Source organism: Cyanistes caeruleus, chromosome 3, assembly GCF_971803275.1.
Source record: "Cyanistes caeruleus chromosome 3, bCyaCae1.hap1.1, whole genome shotgun sequence".
In the NCBI taxonomy this organism is placed as follows: Eukaryota; Metazoa; Chordata; class Aves; order Passeriformes; family Paridae; genus Cyanistes; species Cyanistes caeruleus.
The window spans coordinates 91,463,621-91,482,680 of record NC_141703.1 but is presented as its reverse complement, the minus strand read 5'-3'; the positions used below and the strand labels follow the sequence as shown (position 1 = coordinate 91,482,680).

Sequence of the window (19,060 nt, the reverse complement as noted above, 5' to 3'; positions counted from 1 at the left end):
AAACTCTGCTGTTACACTGTGGTGCACTCCAGAATAACATCAGATTTCACTAAAGCTGAGATTTCACTGGCTGAACCCACTTTTTACATATACGGGTACAAACTCGTAGGCAGTGCTGTGGCAAGGAGCCTTGGCTGTGAAGGGAGTTACTGTGCAGAAGAAAACTGTAGGATTCTTTTCATGCCCACCTCACCAAGGTGCTGTTTCATCCCACCAACCTTCCCATGTCCGTCCCCTGCTTGAAACAAAAGGCCTGCATTAAGTTATGGACCACATTTTAGTATTAGACCATCAGCTGACTGCTTCACTGCACCTCAGATGTAGAAATTGATAGATACCACAATTCATTATCAATTCAATATATGCCAGATTCCAGTCTTTTTTAAGAGGATTGCTCTTCCTTGCTCAGAGTCAGGGTGAGCTGGGCTGCACCTGCACTAGCTTCTTGTTCCTCTCTAATTAACCATTTGTTTTACTCTACCCAAATATGGAAAAAATATTAGTGTATAGACACAACCCAGATGTATTCTCCCCAGTGCAAGTGTTGGTGTTTTACCACATGCTGGTGGTTAGGTCTGAATCCTGAAAGAGTCCTTGGGTCTTTTTGAACTGTGGCTGCATTCACCGACCAAGAGCTGTCAGCTGTTTACATTCCTCCTCCTGATTTTGCTTGAGTTAATTTAAACATACTAGTTAGGATGAGGAAAGGCAGGGATGAAACAAGATGACACCAGTGGTACAGGGTGAAGGTCATTACAGTGAGATGGATGCCCCATTGCTGGAAGTGTGCAAAGCCATGTCGAACTGGGCTTTGAGCAACTTGATTTGGTGGAAAGTTCCTTGTCTGTGGCATGTCCATTTCTAGCTGAAATGAAAAGACTTTCAAAGTTCCTTCCAACCCAAACCATTCTGTGGTTCTTTGGGCAAACTCAGGCCATGAGTCCCTCTGGATGACTCCACCCAAAGGTAGCCGAGGCATGATGAGACACCCACTGGGCACCCATCCATGGGCTGTAGCAGCCAAAGGGAGCAACCTTGCATGCTATGGTTGGACAATGTGTCTTCAGGAAGCTACACAGATATCTTCTAAAAAAATAGATTTTCTCCCTTATCCAGAAAGAGAGAGTGCAGGGAGACTAAACTACTAACCTGTAGCTGGAAAAGAGCAAGAAGGGAAGGCAGCTGGGTTCAGCACCCTTCCCAGCTAAACTCTTGGCTTCCCCACATTTTTTCTGTGCAGCAGTGTGGAGAGAATTCCCCCTTGGCTATGAGGGCCAGGCAGATGAATGTCTCAGAGACTACAGAGGGTTTTCAGCTTGTGGTATTAGCAGGGACCACCTACGTATCTTGGACAGTTCCCTGGAAAGCCGTGGCGTGGGCCGGAGCAGCATGCCTGCCTCCCTGTTCCCGCGCCTCTCGCTGCCACCCCCTGTGCCTGCCACCCTTGCCAGCTGCCACTGCCCAACGTGGCACCGCCTGTGCCAAGAACAGCCATCCTCCCAGCAGAGCTGCCCAAGCACTGCCAGTCCCTCAGTCCTGCTCAGCTCCCAGCGTCTCTCCCATTGATTTACGTATCTCCGCAATGTTATTTATCAACTGCTCCATAATTAATCAGAGGCAGAGCTTGGCAGCACTAAATGAGCAGCCTGTCTCCAGTGCTCCCACCGCCACCAGCCTCCTCCCCTCCCAGCTACCATGCTTTATCTCACACCACAACACTGGAGCCTGCGTTCAGCCGCTCCTCATAATAGCAGCCAGGGGTGCTTTTCAAATGATCTCATCTCACCAGGAGAGCAGGCACTCATCCTGCCAGACTGGCAGGAAGGGAGGAATTAGCATACAGGTAAATGCCAGCTTCCTGCCGGTTATCCCACCAGCCACCTGGCTAAAGAGCTGCAGTTGCTCTGAGATTAAATATCGTGCTGTTCCTTGCTTCCTGACCTCTTCGTGCCCCTGCCACCCTAGCCTCAAATCTCTCTCCTTCCTGTCAGGTTGCTTTCTCTCGTTTTCTCCCTTTACATTTTGTCCCAACATCCTTCTTTCACTTTTCTCTTCTTCACTTTCCAATGTCTTTTTCTCATGTTGCCTTCTTGCACTCACCCACTCTTCCGGCTGCTCCCTTTCTCCCCAGTTCCCCTCGTCACATAAGCCCCAGATCAAGTACACTGTGCAAATAAAATTACACTGTGTTGTTTTCATGAGCAAAAGCATAAGAGAAACCTGGACTCCAGAAGTCCTTCAGCTCAAATCTATCAGATATAAAGACCACAGATCCTAATCCAATAATAACATTTTTGCTCTTCCTCAGATTAAAAAGCAATGCTCAGGAGACATGGGTTATGTTCCTAGATATGGTGTTTGTGGACTGACATGCCATTAGTGAGACACGCTGCACCTTAATTTACCTGTCATTAAAATATAGAGGATGGAGATGCTAACTGACCCAAACTGATACAGTGTCCAGGCTTCTAAAAGTATTCACACACTCTGGGTTAAAGTGGAAGGTTTCAGGGATTGTCTGGAAATTTGAGATTTCTCCCCCTTTTTATTCAGTATGGAGGCTGATATTGAACACCTGCTTTTCTGAACCAACCTGTGGGAAGCAAAGTGGGGACTATAACATTATGAAAACTTGGCTTCATTACTCTATAACTTTATTGCTGCTCTTCTCATGCTAAGGTCCCCCTGTGGGAGATGCATCTTAAAAAGGCTCCTGCAGGAGCGAGCTGTGATGCAGTGCTCACAGTGAAGTCTTCACAGAGAACCTGGGCACTGAACAAGCACTCCACTGGCAGAGGCATCACCTCTGAGTGGTGACTGTGCAGAGTATCTTGGTTTGTCACATCCTCTCTCCCTAAAAACATAGGCAACATGGATGTTTCCTAGACCTCTGGTGATTTCCTCAGGCTTCTTAACTCTCCCCACACTAGCATTTTGCCTAACTAGCATATAATGACCACTGACTCTTCTGAAATCTTCTGACTCTTCTGACTCTTCACCCTTTGTGACAGAGGTGAGATCTTCAGACGAACAGGGCAAAGGAAGAGAAGCATAAGCTCTGTCCCAGTGCAAAATAACAACCTAAAATTGTCAGTCTCTGCCACATGACAGCCTTGCAAAAAGGCTGTAGAGACCTAAGCAAGGCACTCTAACCTCAGTATCACCAATTAATATGAGTCCTCTCTGTTGGCCCATTGCACAGAAGTAAAACAGGACTGACATTAGACTTTGAGCACAAGAGGTAATCAGAGGGCTGATAAGAATTCTGGTGTATCCACTTACCCATGCTTTTCTTGCTAGAAAGCATTGCTTTTATCCTGCATGAAGAATGGAGGTGGGAAGCAAGAAATAGGAGGAAAAAATGGAAATAGCTAGTGCAAAGTTAATTTATTTATTTATTTAAAAGCAGATGGGGATATAATGGGAAAAACAAGCAGAGGAATTAGAAGGAGAGGAAAGAGTATTAGGGAAGGCAAGCTGTAGAAAATTGAGGTGATAGAAAACGAGGCAGATACAGAGAGGTGTAGAAAGATGTAGAAAGCCCTGCTGAAAACCTTTATTTTAGCTCTACTATGCAGATGCTTAGCAAAATTTTTGCTGCCAATGATAGGATGTTTCTGTTTCTCATGGATTTCTAGCTAACAGTCTCATATTTTCCTTTTGGCTAAGGGTATGGAGTGTGTGTGAAATGCCAGTATTGCACCTCCTTGGAGCTTTCTCTCTTTCTCTGTAGGACTTGTGCTCTTTCAGAGGACTCTTGGAAAGGGTGCAAAAATAGCAGTTCAAAAAGCACTAGAGAAATATAGTTGGTCCTAAAAATCTCAGTGGAAGGAACTTTATCCAGAAAGACAACTAATTATTTGGTGGATTAAGGCCACTGGCTGGGTTTGCAGAATTAGCAGATGGACAAGAACGCAGTGGAGTCCTTTTTCAGGATGGATGGCATGGTGAGAACATCTGTCTGCTGCAAGCAGGAATATGTTCGTGGTCCACTTGGTCTCAAAAACAGAAATGCAACCTCCTACTTGGACATAACTCACAGAAACCAAAACTGCATTGAGGGGCTTTTTTATGTTGTGAGATCAAAGGGCTGGGACTTGGCTTTGCAGAAGGGATTTGGATGAGCCTTACGGTGTTGCAGACTGAGAACTGCTTAGATAGAGCTATAAAAGTAATTGCTAAAAAGACATTACCTTACAAAACCTTTTGCCACTAGATTATGAGTTTGACTCCCGTGAATTCTGGGGTCACATTAAAATCATTACCATTTGCATGTGACCACTGTGTGGTGGTCTCTGTGTGAAGAAAGGGTTGTGGCCCTCAGCCATATCCCGTTGGGCATATTTAAATCACTATGAGCGCTGAGTGTAAGGATAGCTGATCCAGTTCTGCCAGACTGAAGTCAGTGCAAACTGGCACAAATGGGAGATCCATTCTACCAAGAACTCACAGCGGCTGGGGCAGATCCAAGATCCATCCACAGAAAAAAATGAAGTTCACTCCTTAGCTATGCAAAGAGCAGGACTAAATAAACAGCCCTAGACACACATGCTCCTTTAGTTGAAGTCTGCCACATCAACTAGAAAAAGACATTATATTCCACCACAGCTCAGCAGCTGGAGATTCAAGTATTCCCAGAAGGGCCATCCTGCACTTGACAAAAAACATAGAAAAACCACTGTAGGAAGATAAAACCATGGTGCATTCCTTGGAGCAGAGAGTATCTGAGTCCTTGGAAGCTCCTAAGTGAGAATTGCCAGAGTGCTTGTCCAAAAAGGTGGGAGAAATCTGATTTCTGAATTTCTGAAACCAGTGGACATCTGATTTCTGTCCCCCCCACACACATAAACACACTATTTCTGGTAGCAGCTATTGCAGGGTAGCAGCAGCACTGCCACACAAAGATCCCTGCCACACTGAGTGGAGACACACTCAGCTCAGCTGTGAAGGAGCTAAGTCAGCTACAGGCAGCAGTCTTTACCCAGCAGCACGGTGCTTAAGCTGGGCCAGTTAACCCTGCTGGGACCCGGCATGAGAAAACTACCATATGCCCACAAGGATTTGAACTCCATTGATCTTCAAAGTAATGAGTAACGAGCATTCATTTTGCAGAGGAAAAGGGCAAGGAGAGGGGAGAAAGGCACACACATGACACAGAGAGACCATGGCAGACCATCCCCAGCAGCTGCATGTGTGCTGTTTCCAGTATTCCCACCATGTTGTTGCACTGATTCTTGCAGCACAGCTGCTGCCCTCACAACCCTGCAACAGCCATTTCCCCAGTGGGCCCAGACACATCACAACTTTTTAGCAGCCCAAAGGACAAGGCAGAGGAGGACTGTCTGAAAATGACAAACAGCATTATCCTGGTGTTATGCAGGGCAGCAGTTGGAGCCAGCACTGCTATTTACAAGGGATGCGGCTTGCAAAAAGCAAACATCTCTCCATGGCCCACAGGGTCTCTGTTCTAACTAACATGTTGTGTGACACTGAAGGCAGATAATTAATCTCCCATCACAGCACCTGTCTGCACCACTCTTTTCCCATATCTAATACCTTTATCCCTGTCCCTCCCCTTACAGACACCTTTTACAGCAAGGGGGAGTGAGGTTTAAAACCACCACCTAGTGGCATTTGCCCTGCAGGAAGAACATGAGGACATGGCAATACTCTGCACAAAACCACCACATTCTAATTCTTCCTGTAGAGCTGCATACACTTGCGGGGCCAGGGTGTAAAAACACAGCACATATTCCGGGGATGGGTCTGTAAAGTAGTTATAAGCAAAGCTGCAATAGCAACAGTCCCCTTGTTAGCAGTTTCAGGGTTGGTGGTTTGGTTTTTGTTTTGCTGAGGTTTTCGGTTTGGTTTTGCATTTTTGGTTGGTTGTTGGGTTTTTTTTTCCCCTTTTTCACTTGTAGGACTTAAGACCAGAACTGCACTCTTCCATGTGGATATAGCAACTCACCTGGGGCCAGATCTTTTGATATGATGTGGCATTATGTGTTTTGGACATACTCTGCAGGTTTTATAATCCGTAAGAGCTTTCCCCTCAGCACTGGAAGCCAGTCTTATAGGGCACTCTGGGACCATCCATGTTGAACTAAATTTGGGATATCTGGCACAGTTCTGTATTAAGGTCAACTTTACTTAGCTCTAGCCATCCAGGCAAAAGGTCTGTTTTCCTGCTGGGTTCTAAAACATACATACAGGCACAATGCAGAAAGCATTTTAAGTTTTCAACTAAATCTACCTCCTGCTTTGAAGCTCAAAAGGTCAGACTCGAGGTGGGGTTTGACACCAGCATTGGAATAGAGAAGAGTCAGGAGGAGCGTTGCTGGTCAAAAGCTGGGGGCATTGACAGAGCTGTGTCTGGGGAGCTCTGATCTGAAATACCAGGAGGGCTGCAGGGCAGATGCAGGGCATGGGCAGACTTCTCTAGATGGGCAAAGCTTGTTTGCTTTACACAGAACGTGCCTGGTTGCAGTCCCTGATGCAAGTCCCTCCTTTAATAAAAATCAGAACTCTACTCTGATAAAGCAGCTGAAGAGAAAGCCATCCCTTGTTCTCTAAAGCTGACCTTTCCCTTTCCCCAGCATAGTTAGATCCCTTACAAGATTTGGTACATTTAAGAAGAATTTTTAAAAAACATTTTACAAACATGTTCTGCATGACCGCTTCCACTAATCCTGCCGACAGGAGCGATCAATGCCTTTAAAGGAGATTTGTGGAAACCACAAAGAGTCAAATGCTGCCACTATGGAGATAAATGCCCCTTCAGTTCCTCAGCTGACGCTCACCACAACACACCTCCTTGGGAGAAGGTTTTGCTCCAGACCCAGCTTATTATTAAGGTGGGGCAGAAGTTCAGGACTGACTCACTAAGAACTGCTTCCCACCTGGCATAATTTCTAACTAGAAAGAACTGTGCTTAAAGCACAGCTACAGCACCCTCTTACACTATGCTGGATTATTAATTCAACATTGATCCAGAGGAAACACACACTCCACTTCCTACAGCACCCTGCTTTTGAAGGTAACCCATTCTCTCTATCGACCAGGCTGAAGGTTGCTTAAATTAGCAAGAATAAATAAAACCTCAACTCCACTGAATAGCAAAGAGATTTGAAAAAATGTTCCATTTTTTCTGTGTTTCATCCAAGATCAGGATTTCAGTACACTGTCCCTGATTAGCTCTTTACATGTGAAACATTTTTACCCATCTCTTTTTTTTTTAATCAGTGCAGGCAGCAAATAATCTGGGCAGAGGCTCCTGCGCTCAAACCAGATAACAAATCAAGCTATTCAAGATAAAATGCATTGCCCTGCTTCCCAATATTTTAAAGGCCAGAGTTCTGTAAACTAGTGCCAGATGTTTTAATTAGCAGAAAGCAAAAGCATATTCCTGCACAGCATGTTCCAGAAGGGATACTGAAGCAACAAAGTAAAAAGTCTCAACACCGAAGGAATGCATGTTTCATTATACATCTTTGACTGCTTCCCCTGCACTCTGCCCGCAAGCCTGCCTTTCCTAGGACTCGTTCCAAAATATCGCTTCAAGTAGATTTTGTTTTGTTCTTTACCGTTTCCTGGAAACCTTTGTAAATATATTCCACCAGCGTTTCTCAACTTCCCCTACTCAATCAATCTTTGTCCCAACCCAAATCTATTTCACTTCATTTGAAGAAACTAACTCTGCCTCCTGATCTAACAGAGACTCCATTAGGGATGCAGCCATGGCACATTTTGCAGTCTGTTTGAACCTGCGGACACAGGAAGGCAAAAATTAATGCTTCACCTAAAAAAGTCATACAAGAGTGTTTCTTACATGTGGCACACGTAGTCCACAGAGGAATAATGCAATGTGATACAGTTCTGTCTCTACTCAGCTGGTGAGGATCTCAAAATCAAATTTTGCAGAAGACTTGTGTGCACATGCAAGTATGTAACACAAGAGGGATTTTAAGTGACATACAGAACAAGAGCATTTCAGGATGTTTGTTATCAAGATGATACTGCTACAAAGACATGACTTAGGCATTATAGGTTGGAGAACAGAAAGAGTGACCATTACCCTACAAAGGATCTTTTATCTTTTCTCCTAATGTTCCCCATTTTGTCCTCAGCATAAGTTTCTGCATGCCTGTCTCTGCAAAACTGGGGAGAGACACCGGAATCCCCCCGATGGATACTGGACAGGTGCAGCGTGCTCTCTGTTCCAGCACATTATGGTGCCATGCTTGGGGACAGCATTCACACTGCCCACACTTAGCACTGTAGGGAAATATGTCTGAAGCTTTTAGTGAAGGCTATAAAGTTCTGTGGGGGATGGCTATCCCCAAGACAAGAGCAATCCTCAATACCAAGATTATATTGGTTTTTCCACTATCTGTAGGGTTCTGACCATGTTGTTCTCTTCATTGTAGAAACCATCATAGCTAGGCAGGCAGTTTTGAAAATATTGGGCCTATAAAAAGGAAAAGATACATCAAAATAACACCCTCATCAGTATATCTGTACTGGAAGACATACACAACAAAAAGCAACACAACTAAAACATTTACCACTTCCTAATACTCAAGTATGAAGTGAAAATTTAGAAAGGACATAGAAAACACAAGCTCTGGTTAATGATATCCAATTGGTTTCTGAAATAAGCTTCAGGTAGAGTTCGATGGTCAATTATCACATTGTGCTCTTGGAAATCCATGTTTGCACTGCTGAGTCTTTCTAGAAATGCAGTGAGCTGGGACAATCTGCACACTTGTTCCTCTCCTGCTCTTGCCCCTTGTTTGTTCCTTCCTTCATCTGCTTCAGTGGCTTAATTCTGATTTCTCCTGTCCTTTGGAGTTATCAGGAGTAAGACACAAGATTGATTCTCCAGGTCAAACTGTTCCTCATCAATTATAGTAAACAAACCAGGAACGTGTTTTCTAGCCAGTCAGTCTCCTTTCTCTCTGTCTCTCACACACAGACACAGAGATGTCCTTCTACTTCCAAGGAAAACAGGAGCTGAAATGGGTCAATTTGTTATTTTCTCCTTAGAGACAACCATAGTCACATTTCTCCGATTTACTACTTCCTACAGAAAATGGCATTTCTTGGTGAGAAACAAATACTAGGTATTGATACAAACAGATAGGATTAGAGATACAAAAATCTAAATCCATTTCTGGCAACTTATATTTATGTACTTCAGGTTTTGGTTCACTTCAAGAGAACAGATTAGGAGCACATGGAAAGAATAGAAAATCAAGCTGATGAGAACTTTTTAATCAAAAGCCCAATGGCACAGAGATTGGCTTCCAAAATGGTTATGAGGAAATACCTGAAAGAAGGGGAGGAGCAGAATAAAAGAGAGAGAAAGAGAGAGTGAGAACAAGACAGGGAAAAGGTCGTTAATTCCTAATCTTCCTTTTTCTTTCCTTAGCTGTTTACAGCACAGCCTTTTCCCTCAGCAGCTCCCCATAGCTAAAGCCATTTCTGTGAGAAAGTTTTTCACCAGTAGTCCCCATCTCATTCAGCTGAGGGGTCGATATTCCATCCCTTCAGACAGAGCTGCACTGGTGCCTGAATCCCTGCAGGTGGGTGGCACAAGGCTGTCACTGGGGCCGGGTGGCACAGTGCTGCTGTCATGCAGTCAGCAGCACCCACATCATGGTTTTGGCCATGCCTAGTGGTGCAGAGTGCTTCACACTCACAAGCCCTCAGTTCATTAAGGCCCCAGGAGAACCAAATTGGCCCATTCCATCCCTCCTTTCTCTGAAGGGACACATCCATCTCCAGGGAAAGGAGTCTCTCACCTTTTCAGAAGAGCAGAAGTGATTTGCTGTGACAGAGAGCTGTTGCACCTCTGGTGCTTTCACTGCTGCAGTACAAAATCATAATATTCTCTTTCTGTCCCAATAGCTTCTAGAGGAAATGCCATTACAAGCACCTTTTTCTGGGTCAAGCCGATTTCTACCTTCTCCCTGGCCACAAGACAAAGCCAATGCCCAATTTTATTTAGGACAAAACCACCTGCATGACCTTGAGAATGTTGGTGCCATCACACATGAAACATTCCAACATCTCAACACAGCATCTCAGCTCATGATAGAGCTGAGTCCTTAGATCTTCAGCCTTAGGGCGATTGTTAAAGATAATAACAGCTTTGTTTTAAAATGTAACTCACATGTGGGATCTAGAAGCCTTTCTGACTGGGCAATGAGGAGAGGGCAGGACCACTGCACAGCTGAATTCCCTTCTAGAATAAGGAAGGCCAGCAAAGATCCAACACTCAAACCATACTAAGTAGTGATAAGCTACAAAACCACTTTGAAAAAACACATCTCCTTAAATCACCCACAGCCAGAAATGGGCAACCCAAGAAATAACTACAAAATCTCAGTTTTTTTCAATATCACCACCAGTCAGGTGGTGACAATAGATATGGGTTTCAACAGCAGACTGTCATCATCACAACCAAAACTCTCTTCCCCAACATTGCTGATGTGCCTCTTTCATCCTTTTTTAGGAATTCCTTGTATGTTGACACTGGCACAAAAGACTAGACTCTTGCTATGGCCTGTCTTGTCTCACAGTGCTTCTGAGCTCTCTGACAATAGAAATGCCTGCCTGACTGGTGTACGTACTTTCCATGACAATCAAGCATGTGGATTTGAAGGATCCTTAACAGATGATAGTGGTGCTCAAATAAGCTTTGGCTGTTCTTACACATATTAAACTAGTGTGCTATTAAATGCATGCCAAAAGTGAAGGAGGAGATCTGTGAAGCCCCGTAACCTTTCTAAATGAAGAAGCTTGTTATAAAGCCACAGAGAAGTCTGCAAGAGTAAAACCCTAAAAACTAAACAAGTCCTGACTCCAGACTTTTCCTGAGTTTTATGTCTTTTTTTTCCCCTTTCTTCCTTTCATTTTATAATAATAAAAAAAAAAAAAATTAATAAGTGGAATGTTCTGTAGTTACTTTGAAAGAAGTAATTTAATAAAAAAAATTCAGAGTGCCTCAAGTTAATTTAATTCAATCCTAGGCTCATGCTGCTGCCAAATTGCACATTTCAAAACTGCATAGCCAAAGAACTTTAGGTGCCCTCTGAGAACGCCTGAAGTTAAGGATAAGGCAGAGAAAAAAAGACCCAGGAAAGCAAATTAAGGCAAATACCTTGTTGGGGGTTGGAGGGAAAAGAGGAGAAAGAGAACTAAAAGAAAGTTTCAATTAACGTGCAAGTGATTTAGTGCTGAAGAACAATAGCTGGGTGGAAGCATTGCTCGGCAATTATTTAATTAACACCCCTTGAAGGAAAGATGGTGTCTGTCAGGCCAGTGAAGAAGAGGAAAGCTCATCAGTAAGGAATAGCTATTTTTCAAAATGAAAGTACAGCATGAAAATAGAGTCCTGAGGGTCAGGGCTTCAAGCAAGAGAAATCAAGGCTTTCTGGACTAAATTCTTCTATAGGATGTATTCAGCAAGGGTCTGCAGACATCCATCCTGGGACATGATCCAGTCTGGAGACTGTGAACACATATTATGGGTCTGATCCGCTCCCACTGAGGCAAAACCACAGCGAAAGCAGCACTGAGTACAGTAAATTGTTAGCTGGCACGTGAGGTAGCTAAGAACCCATAGCAGACAGCTGGTAGGCAAGAAAACATCTTAGAAATGTTCAACTATAATTCAATGTCCTAATGTCCTGATGTTCTACACCAGAAAGAGCCCAGAAATTAAGAGGTAGGATGCAACTTTTGTCTCATAACTTTTCTCTGGAAAAACAATGCATGATACATTACTGAACCAAGATGTTTTTCACCAGTCCTGTCTATCCATACAAGTCCCTGGATCACATTGCCACCATATTGTCCTTCTACTTCATTTGCAAAAACCTGCACTCAGAAATCTGCCACATGAGACACAGTTTTTTAAAGTTAGGAATAGTGTTGCTAGCATGTAACTTTTTCCATCTCACAACTGCCACAGCTAAGCAGACTTATCTATCATCACCTCTTGTCCTTTCTGTCCCCTGGGCCTCTCCTGGTGTCATCGGTCTCTTTACAACAGGGTGGGTTTAGGTGTTAAGCCCTTCAGAACAGAGACGGTTGATTATTATAAGTGTGTGCCAACATTCTTCTGTGTCCTCAAGCCTTATGGGAAGGGTTACAACATGATTGCCAGCAATACCAGAGGAGTGGATTTGATGACCCAAAGAGGTCCTGTGGAGCCCTATACCCCCAATCACTTGTGCATTATTTCTGCTATTATTATTGGTTCTAATCTTATTGTTTATTTTTGGAGCAGGTGAAGGTAAATTCTACTGGTTTCCTTCAGGTTCAAGGTTAAAGCAGATCTGCTTGAAAAACTATTGCCTCCTAAATAAGCAATGCAGTTTTGTCCAAAGGCCTTAGAATGTCTGCTATGATTTCCTCTTCAGGAGGATACAAGTTAAGCTGGATGTCATTGGAAAGTCAGTACTTTCAACAAGATTTTTGATAAAGCCACATAATTAACAAATGACCTTGATGTTATCATACCAACCGAGCACATTTTCCATTGTAACAAATACCTCAGATGGTGTCAGAAGATTTTCCAGGGTTCTTTCTGTAAGTGTGTAAAAATTCATGAACAAAGAGAAATAGAACACTGATTTTTATATATATAATATATACGTATTTTAAAAATCAGTGGTTCCTAGCTCACTCTATTTCTCTTTCATTTTCCTTTTTTTTAATCTAGTTGTTTCATATTTTAGATCTTTCACAGTCTACTTCCCCCTATCCTATCTGCTTCTTTAGAAAATTATGATAATGGCCCAAGTTCTTCAAATGTATAAGCTTTGATAGGAAACACAGTTTCCAGCTACAGCAAAAAAAAGGTGCAAACTTGTTCCCAGCTTCATCTATTTTATGCAGTCTTTGCATCCTGTACACTCCACATGCTGATGACTTGATTGCAACTTAGACCTGTCTCTTTCTGAACTATATCACACTTAATTTCCATGAACAACCAATATTATGGCAACAGGCTGAATTTCAGAAAAAAAGATCTATAATACACACATTACTATTTACTGGCTTTTCTAATATTTACTGTGGTATCCGAAAGGGCTTTACGTGCATCTCTGAAGTTATCCCCCCAGTTGGCATCTAGGGAACAGAAGTCCATATCCTCTAAGATAATTAGATACTTAATGATCTACGTGTCTATTTACTTTTTGAGGATCTCAGCTGCAGAGAATATTAAGCGACTTACCCAAATGTCACACAAAAAGGTTGCGGTAGTGTCTTAAAAAAAAAAAAAAAAATCACAACAGAACCAGAAAGCAATCTCCTAAATCCATATACTTTGTCTTAACTACTATCCTTGTGAATTACACTGTTATATAATGTAATTAGAAGAAAATAGCAAGTTCTATTCTAGGAACTTCTAATCAGTGACAAGCACTGCACTCCTAACGATCTCATTAGAAAAGAAATGCATAATTGCACGGTAGCACCATCGAACAAACTACACCTCCAGCCAGAGGGACATCCCTTTTCCACATAGACAGCACAGCTTTCTGTAAGGCCACTTCTGCTATAGGTAACACCAGAAACACACAGAAATAAGAAGCTGTAAGACCTCATCTCTTCTAAACATATGGTAAGGGATTTTGCAAAATAAAAGAAGAAAAGAAAAACTATTGCCAAGGTATTGTTCATTGAGAATAAATGCTAAGCTGGTGCTTTGCTGCAGTTCTCAAGTGTAGCAGTTTTATTACCAAGCCTGCTTCCAATAGGAACAGACCTTACTGGCACCTTGGATCCTGATCAGATCTTCACACACACACTCACATTCTGTAACCATTGCGTACTTTTTATTTATACTTGCCTATTCTTAACCTGCACATTTCAAAGCAAGCACCTCACTGCAACACTATAAATTGAGGAACCCAACCTTTCTGCCCTATCTTTACAGGTTTGGTACAGCTCAGGCCACCCACCACATGCTTGATGTGACAACAAATGCTATGACCCAACCCCTTTTTCGGCAGACGAAAGAGCCAGAGCAGGCAATTGGGCCAAACTCCCAGTGTCAGAGCAGACATCTGGAATCACCAACAGCAGCCATTATAGACCATGGCTGAGCTGTAAGCCTTGACTTAGCTTCGAAGACCTCCAAAATATGAGAGCAATGTGATCTAGATTTTGTATTTCAAGTAGCCACTGGATGTAACACATCACTCTCTTCAGCAGGTCCTTTTTCAGGAAAGTGTGCTCCAGTGGCAGGGATCACAGCTACACCTATGGGATAACAGGAAAGTCCTGCAAGATCCCTATGCAGTTATGATTAGTAACTCATGGCACACAGGGAGACAGTTTAAGGTTTTCAAACAGACATAGTAGCTGCTGAATGATATTTGCAGCTCTTTCACAGTTTCCTCTGCTAGCATCAGCAAACTCCTACTTGAGTGTGCCACTCTGTAAAATGGGAATTTTACAGCTCCACAGGGAAGATGTGAAGGAGTAAAGCACCAAAGCGAGGAGTTAGGCGCCTAAAAGCTTTATTGATCCAGGTCTGAGTATACAGTATTATTGGACTCTATGTTGGGTCATATCTGGGAGCCTAAGAAAAGCAGCTATAAGAGGCAGCAACAGGATTGGACTCTAAAGTAAGGAAGAATATAAGAAAAACCATGAACTGAAACGCTTTAACCTATGAAGGCAAGGACAAGAAGTGGTTAAGAGGGGATTTCGCTTAAGCATGGAGGAGAAAATCTTAAGAGATACAAATCACGACTGCTGATGATTCTGTTTTCCCCCTGACACAGATAATGGGATAAGTGGGCATGCATGGAAATCACAGAAAGGAGAATTTCTGAGGAGATGAAAGCCTTTCACAAAGCCGGCTCCATTATACCATTTTTTTCCTGTGCCTCCTGCTGGGAAAGGCTGGAAGTACTACCCTCGGCTCCTCCACAGTCTGCCAGAGGAGCTGGAAGCTCTCCTATGCCTGGGAACATGCTCTAAGCCCTGATCTACCCACCTCACCAATCAACCGGGCTTGGAGCAGCTCTGAGATGTCCCCCAGCTGCCTCTCCCACTTCATTTCTTAACACACTCTTCTCAGGAAGAGACAGGGACTAGAGGAACCGGGAGGTCTCACCCTGCTCGTCCCGTCTGGCATGTGCAGGCCCTGAACTGGGAGTGTGCTGAAGGGCTCTGGTGCCCTGCTCCTGTCTGTGCTGGCTAAAGGGAGGTACTGAAGCTGGAACAGGCTCTGAGGTGGTCTCCTGCATACTGCTCCTCATGCAGGAGAATGCAGTGAGTGAATAAAGCAGCATCTTCCTGCACTGGGCAAGCCAGCATCAAAGCTCATTCAGTGATGTGTGAAACCTAAATCTCTACGAGGCTCCTCTTCTTCCCTTTTTTTTTTTTTAAATTATCCCCACCCCCAGTCACTCTCCCATTTTTTGGGGTGTTGCCATGGAAACTGCATCTGGTTTCCATTCTCTGTCTTTCCGTCATGTCCCTGCTCAGAGTCAGAGGCAGCATCGAAGAGACATTGATCATTGATGCAATGAACCGGCCCCGCGGGAGCCAGGCTGCCCTGTAACCCTGGGCCTCCCAAACACCACCTGCCTCACAGAGAAGGTCCAGTCTTACTGTTCCTTGGGAAAGTTTAATTAAAAGTGAAGTGGAATCAGGCCCTTCAAGGCACCATCCTTCAGAGGGTCATGAGAAATGCCTGCTCTCACACACACACACACCTCGAGCCCTTATGAAGCTTCGTCAGGAGATGCTGGGGTTATTCCTGGGTCCCTCTACACACTGAAGTCTACCCCCAGCTGGCTACAGAGGAACCTGTGAGACTGATGTGCTGTTTCTCCTTGAAAGGTAATCCATATCCCATTGCCTGCCCCATTCCCTCCAGAGGCTGCTAGAACAGAGATGCTCTTTTTCAGGACTTGCCTTAGAACACGTACACTGGCAAGCCTAGGGCCGAAGGGTACACAAGACACCTCGTAGCCAGCACACCTGCAGCCTTGCCTTGCCATTGCTGGCTGGATTCTCATGGCTCCCCCAAAGAGAAGAGGGTGTGAGTGGAGTAAGGACCAAACCCAGAAATAGCTATGCTGGCACAAGAAGTCAACAGAGCAACATTTCCATTAGGAAGGGATTTCGGATGGCAAGCAACAAGAACAACAACAGGCCGAAAAATGGGAAGATGCATCAGTAAAGACAAAGCAATCTGAAAGGAAGGAAGAAAGGATGAAAAAAATGTTGAAATAGGACCAAGAGAAAGACTGGCCTGGTTTTTTAATTTCAGCTTGCTGCTAGCTGAATCCCTTTTCCTCCAGCCTCCTCCCACCACCTCCCCGAAGGGTATCATTGCCTCCTAATACACTGATGTGCCAAGGAGCCCTCTGACAGCTCTCTATTAATTAACTTCATGCCGATACAAATTTTATTTAAAGTTAAAAAAATCCAATTCACATTGATCCACCTTCATTGCTCCATGTGGCTGCCAATCAATGGCTGCTTGGCTTTACCTGACGGGGGAACAGATCTTGCAGCTGCGCGCGGAAGGGAACGCTTGGGAAGTGGGAAATAAAAGCTCTGTCTTTGGGTCTCTCTCACATCATACGCCCATTCTGGAGGAAGATACAGCATCCCTTCTCCTCCCCTGATTTTGTGCACCCTCCAATTTCTCTGCAGACCTCCCACTCCTGACAGTACTTTCTGTACCAGCTGTGCTAGGTCTCATTGTCCCAGCCCAGGAAGGGGCTTTTCTCATATGGCAGACTAGGCTGAAAGCTTATACAATGCACAAGGACTCAGTGGGGACAAAAAAAAGGATGAATTGACCCCCTGCATTCAGACCTCTGACAAGATTTGCTGAATATCTCAATGGTAATTGTCGTTTTACTCTCAGAGGGAATAGCTTTGTCTCTTCCCCTTCCCTCTGCCCCAAGAATCGATATGGCTTCTACAGAGAACAGCCTTTCCAAACAATGCTTTGTCCCTCAGGCCTTGTCTGCAGTAAGAAAATTGGTAAGCACATTTTTGTTTCTGCTCTGCAAGGAGCAAAATAAGATGCTGGATAGGAAACATAACACACACATCTTTACCCAAGGATGAGAGAGAGGCGCCTGGCCCCTCATTGTCTACACAGTCGCTTTTAGCATTACTGGATGTTGTCAATCAAGGTAAATGGTTTAGCTCTGGTTGAGTTTGGCTACATATGCCAACATGGACTTCAGGCTGGCCTTTCTCCTAATGTTTAAAGTTAGATGACTCATCTGTGACCTAGGAAGAAGTGGAGGATGCATTACTTTGCATCTTCACACTGTGAGAAAGGTCATTTTAGAAGCAGTTATGGTGTACTCTTTCTAAATCCCTCCTTGAAAAATAATCATATTTCTCCACTAGAGGCAAAGCTTTCAGCTTGCCAGTATAGAGGGGGCTTATTGTTTTATTATTAAGATTCTAAAGTCTCACAGTCAGGAGCTCCAGTGTTAGGGCAGTACTGAAAAAGACTATTTTAGCAAAAATATCCAGCTTTAGCCATCATGTGGAAGGTGTAGAGAGAAAACTAAGCTGGGTACCCTGGGTAGCACCCTTGAAGTCATCATTAAAATTCCACCATGGAGCTTCCTGGTGATGTGTCCATCTCTGGTGGAGTTGTACCATTCCTGCCAACTAACAAGGCCTGCCCATATAAGCAGGGCATCCAACCTACAGGCTTAATGCCTGACATGTACAAGTCCTCACATGCACCCACACATGTGTCTTAAAAGACAATTATATGCTGGCTTTCTATAACAGCTTTTATTTGTGGGTGAGCAGTAAAAATAATTCTCTACCCCTGCCAAAGCCAAACAATATGACCTGAGGAAATATGTCAGCCTGTTTGTCTAATTTAGATGATGCTGGGCACACACTGGTGGGTGTACCTTATAAACCTAATACAAGCTGCAACAGAGGAGGCTGGATACCCCTGAAATAGCAGTCTAAGTGCTTGTTGTATAATGTAACAGCATGGCTTGTGCAATTTCACCATGAATACTTGCAGTCCCTAAGGTTGAATAAATACAATACAGGCTTGAACCACAGAGAGAGCAAATGAACAGGCAGGAGAAACAGAGGACTTTTAGGTTGATTATGTCCTTGGTTTCTGGAAAAAAAAACAGACATTACCAAGTTGATTTTCATGCTTAATAACAAATGTTTTGGACTAATTTTGGTGACACAGAATCCTCTCATTGCAAATGAAGTAATTCTGAAGACTGTGACCTATTTTCTGATGGCAGATATCAAAATCCTTATCAGCTAATCTGCTTTGACACTTGCTTTTCCATGAAAGAGAAGAGGAAGCCACAGAAAGGTTACTTCAGAAATAAATTCTGAGTTCAGGATGGGCCAAGTGGGAAGTTTGTGTTTGATTCCTGTCCAGCAGGCTGGACTTTGAAGTAAGACAGGATTTGGAAGCAGCTCCAGAAAGGATTTTGGAGGAAGAAAAAGCTTTGTAAAAGGAGCTGCTGAAAAACTAATAGGTTTTCAGGAAAATAGCTGTGCCAGCCCAAGTGTCCAGCCCAAGTGTGCATCACTTTGTCTCTCTGTGCTTGGTAGTACAAGCATTAAGTTTGTTTCGAGGCTTTATCCAGGCATAGCTCACCTCCAGGTCACAGGTTTCCTGCCTTTTGGTGAAAGTACTTTTAACACCTCAAATCATCAGGATCTCAAGTTCCATCTGGTGGCCATCTCACTCCAAAGACACCAGGGTTTATATCTGAAGATAAGAGGATCCACAGACCTCAGCCCTACAGCAATATTGTAGCACTTGATATCCTGGAATGCCTTTCTAGTTTAGCATTTCATTGCCAGAGCAAGGATTAAAGCACAGCAAAATTAATGAATTCTTTTAAGATAAAATGAAAAGACCTGTGGAAAAGCAGGAAGCTCATACTTCAGCTCCCAAGTCCCAGGCTAGGGTTTCATCCTGCTTCTTCTGTGGTCTGAGTCTCCTGTATCCCAGCTGAGACACCTGCAAGGTGGCAGTGAATGCAACTGAATGCTTCTGAAC

At 43.8% G+C, this 19,060-nt stretch overlaps 1 protein-coding gene and 1 long non-coding RNA gene across 3 annotated transcripts in view; both read right to left on the bottom strand.

Moving 5' to 3' along the window:
• LSAMP (limbic system associated membrane protein) overlaps positions 1-19,060 on the bottom strand; it is a 977,049-nt gene that overhangs the window by 909,982 nt on the left and 48,007 nt on the right. The window lies entirely within an intron of this gene.
• LOC147654342 (uncharacterized) overlaps positions 13,293-19,060 on the bottom strand; it is a 49,441-nt gene continuing 43,673 nt past the window's right edge. The window contains exon 3 of the long non-coding RNA XR_015284983.1: positions 13,293-19,021. This is a non-coding gene — a long non-coding RNA (uncharacterized LOC147654342). The remainder of the gene's footprint in view (positions 19,022-19,060) is intronic.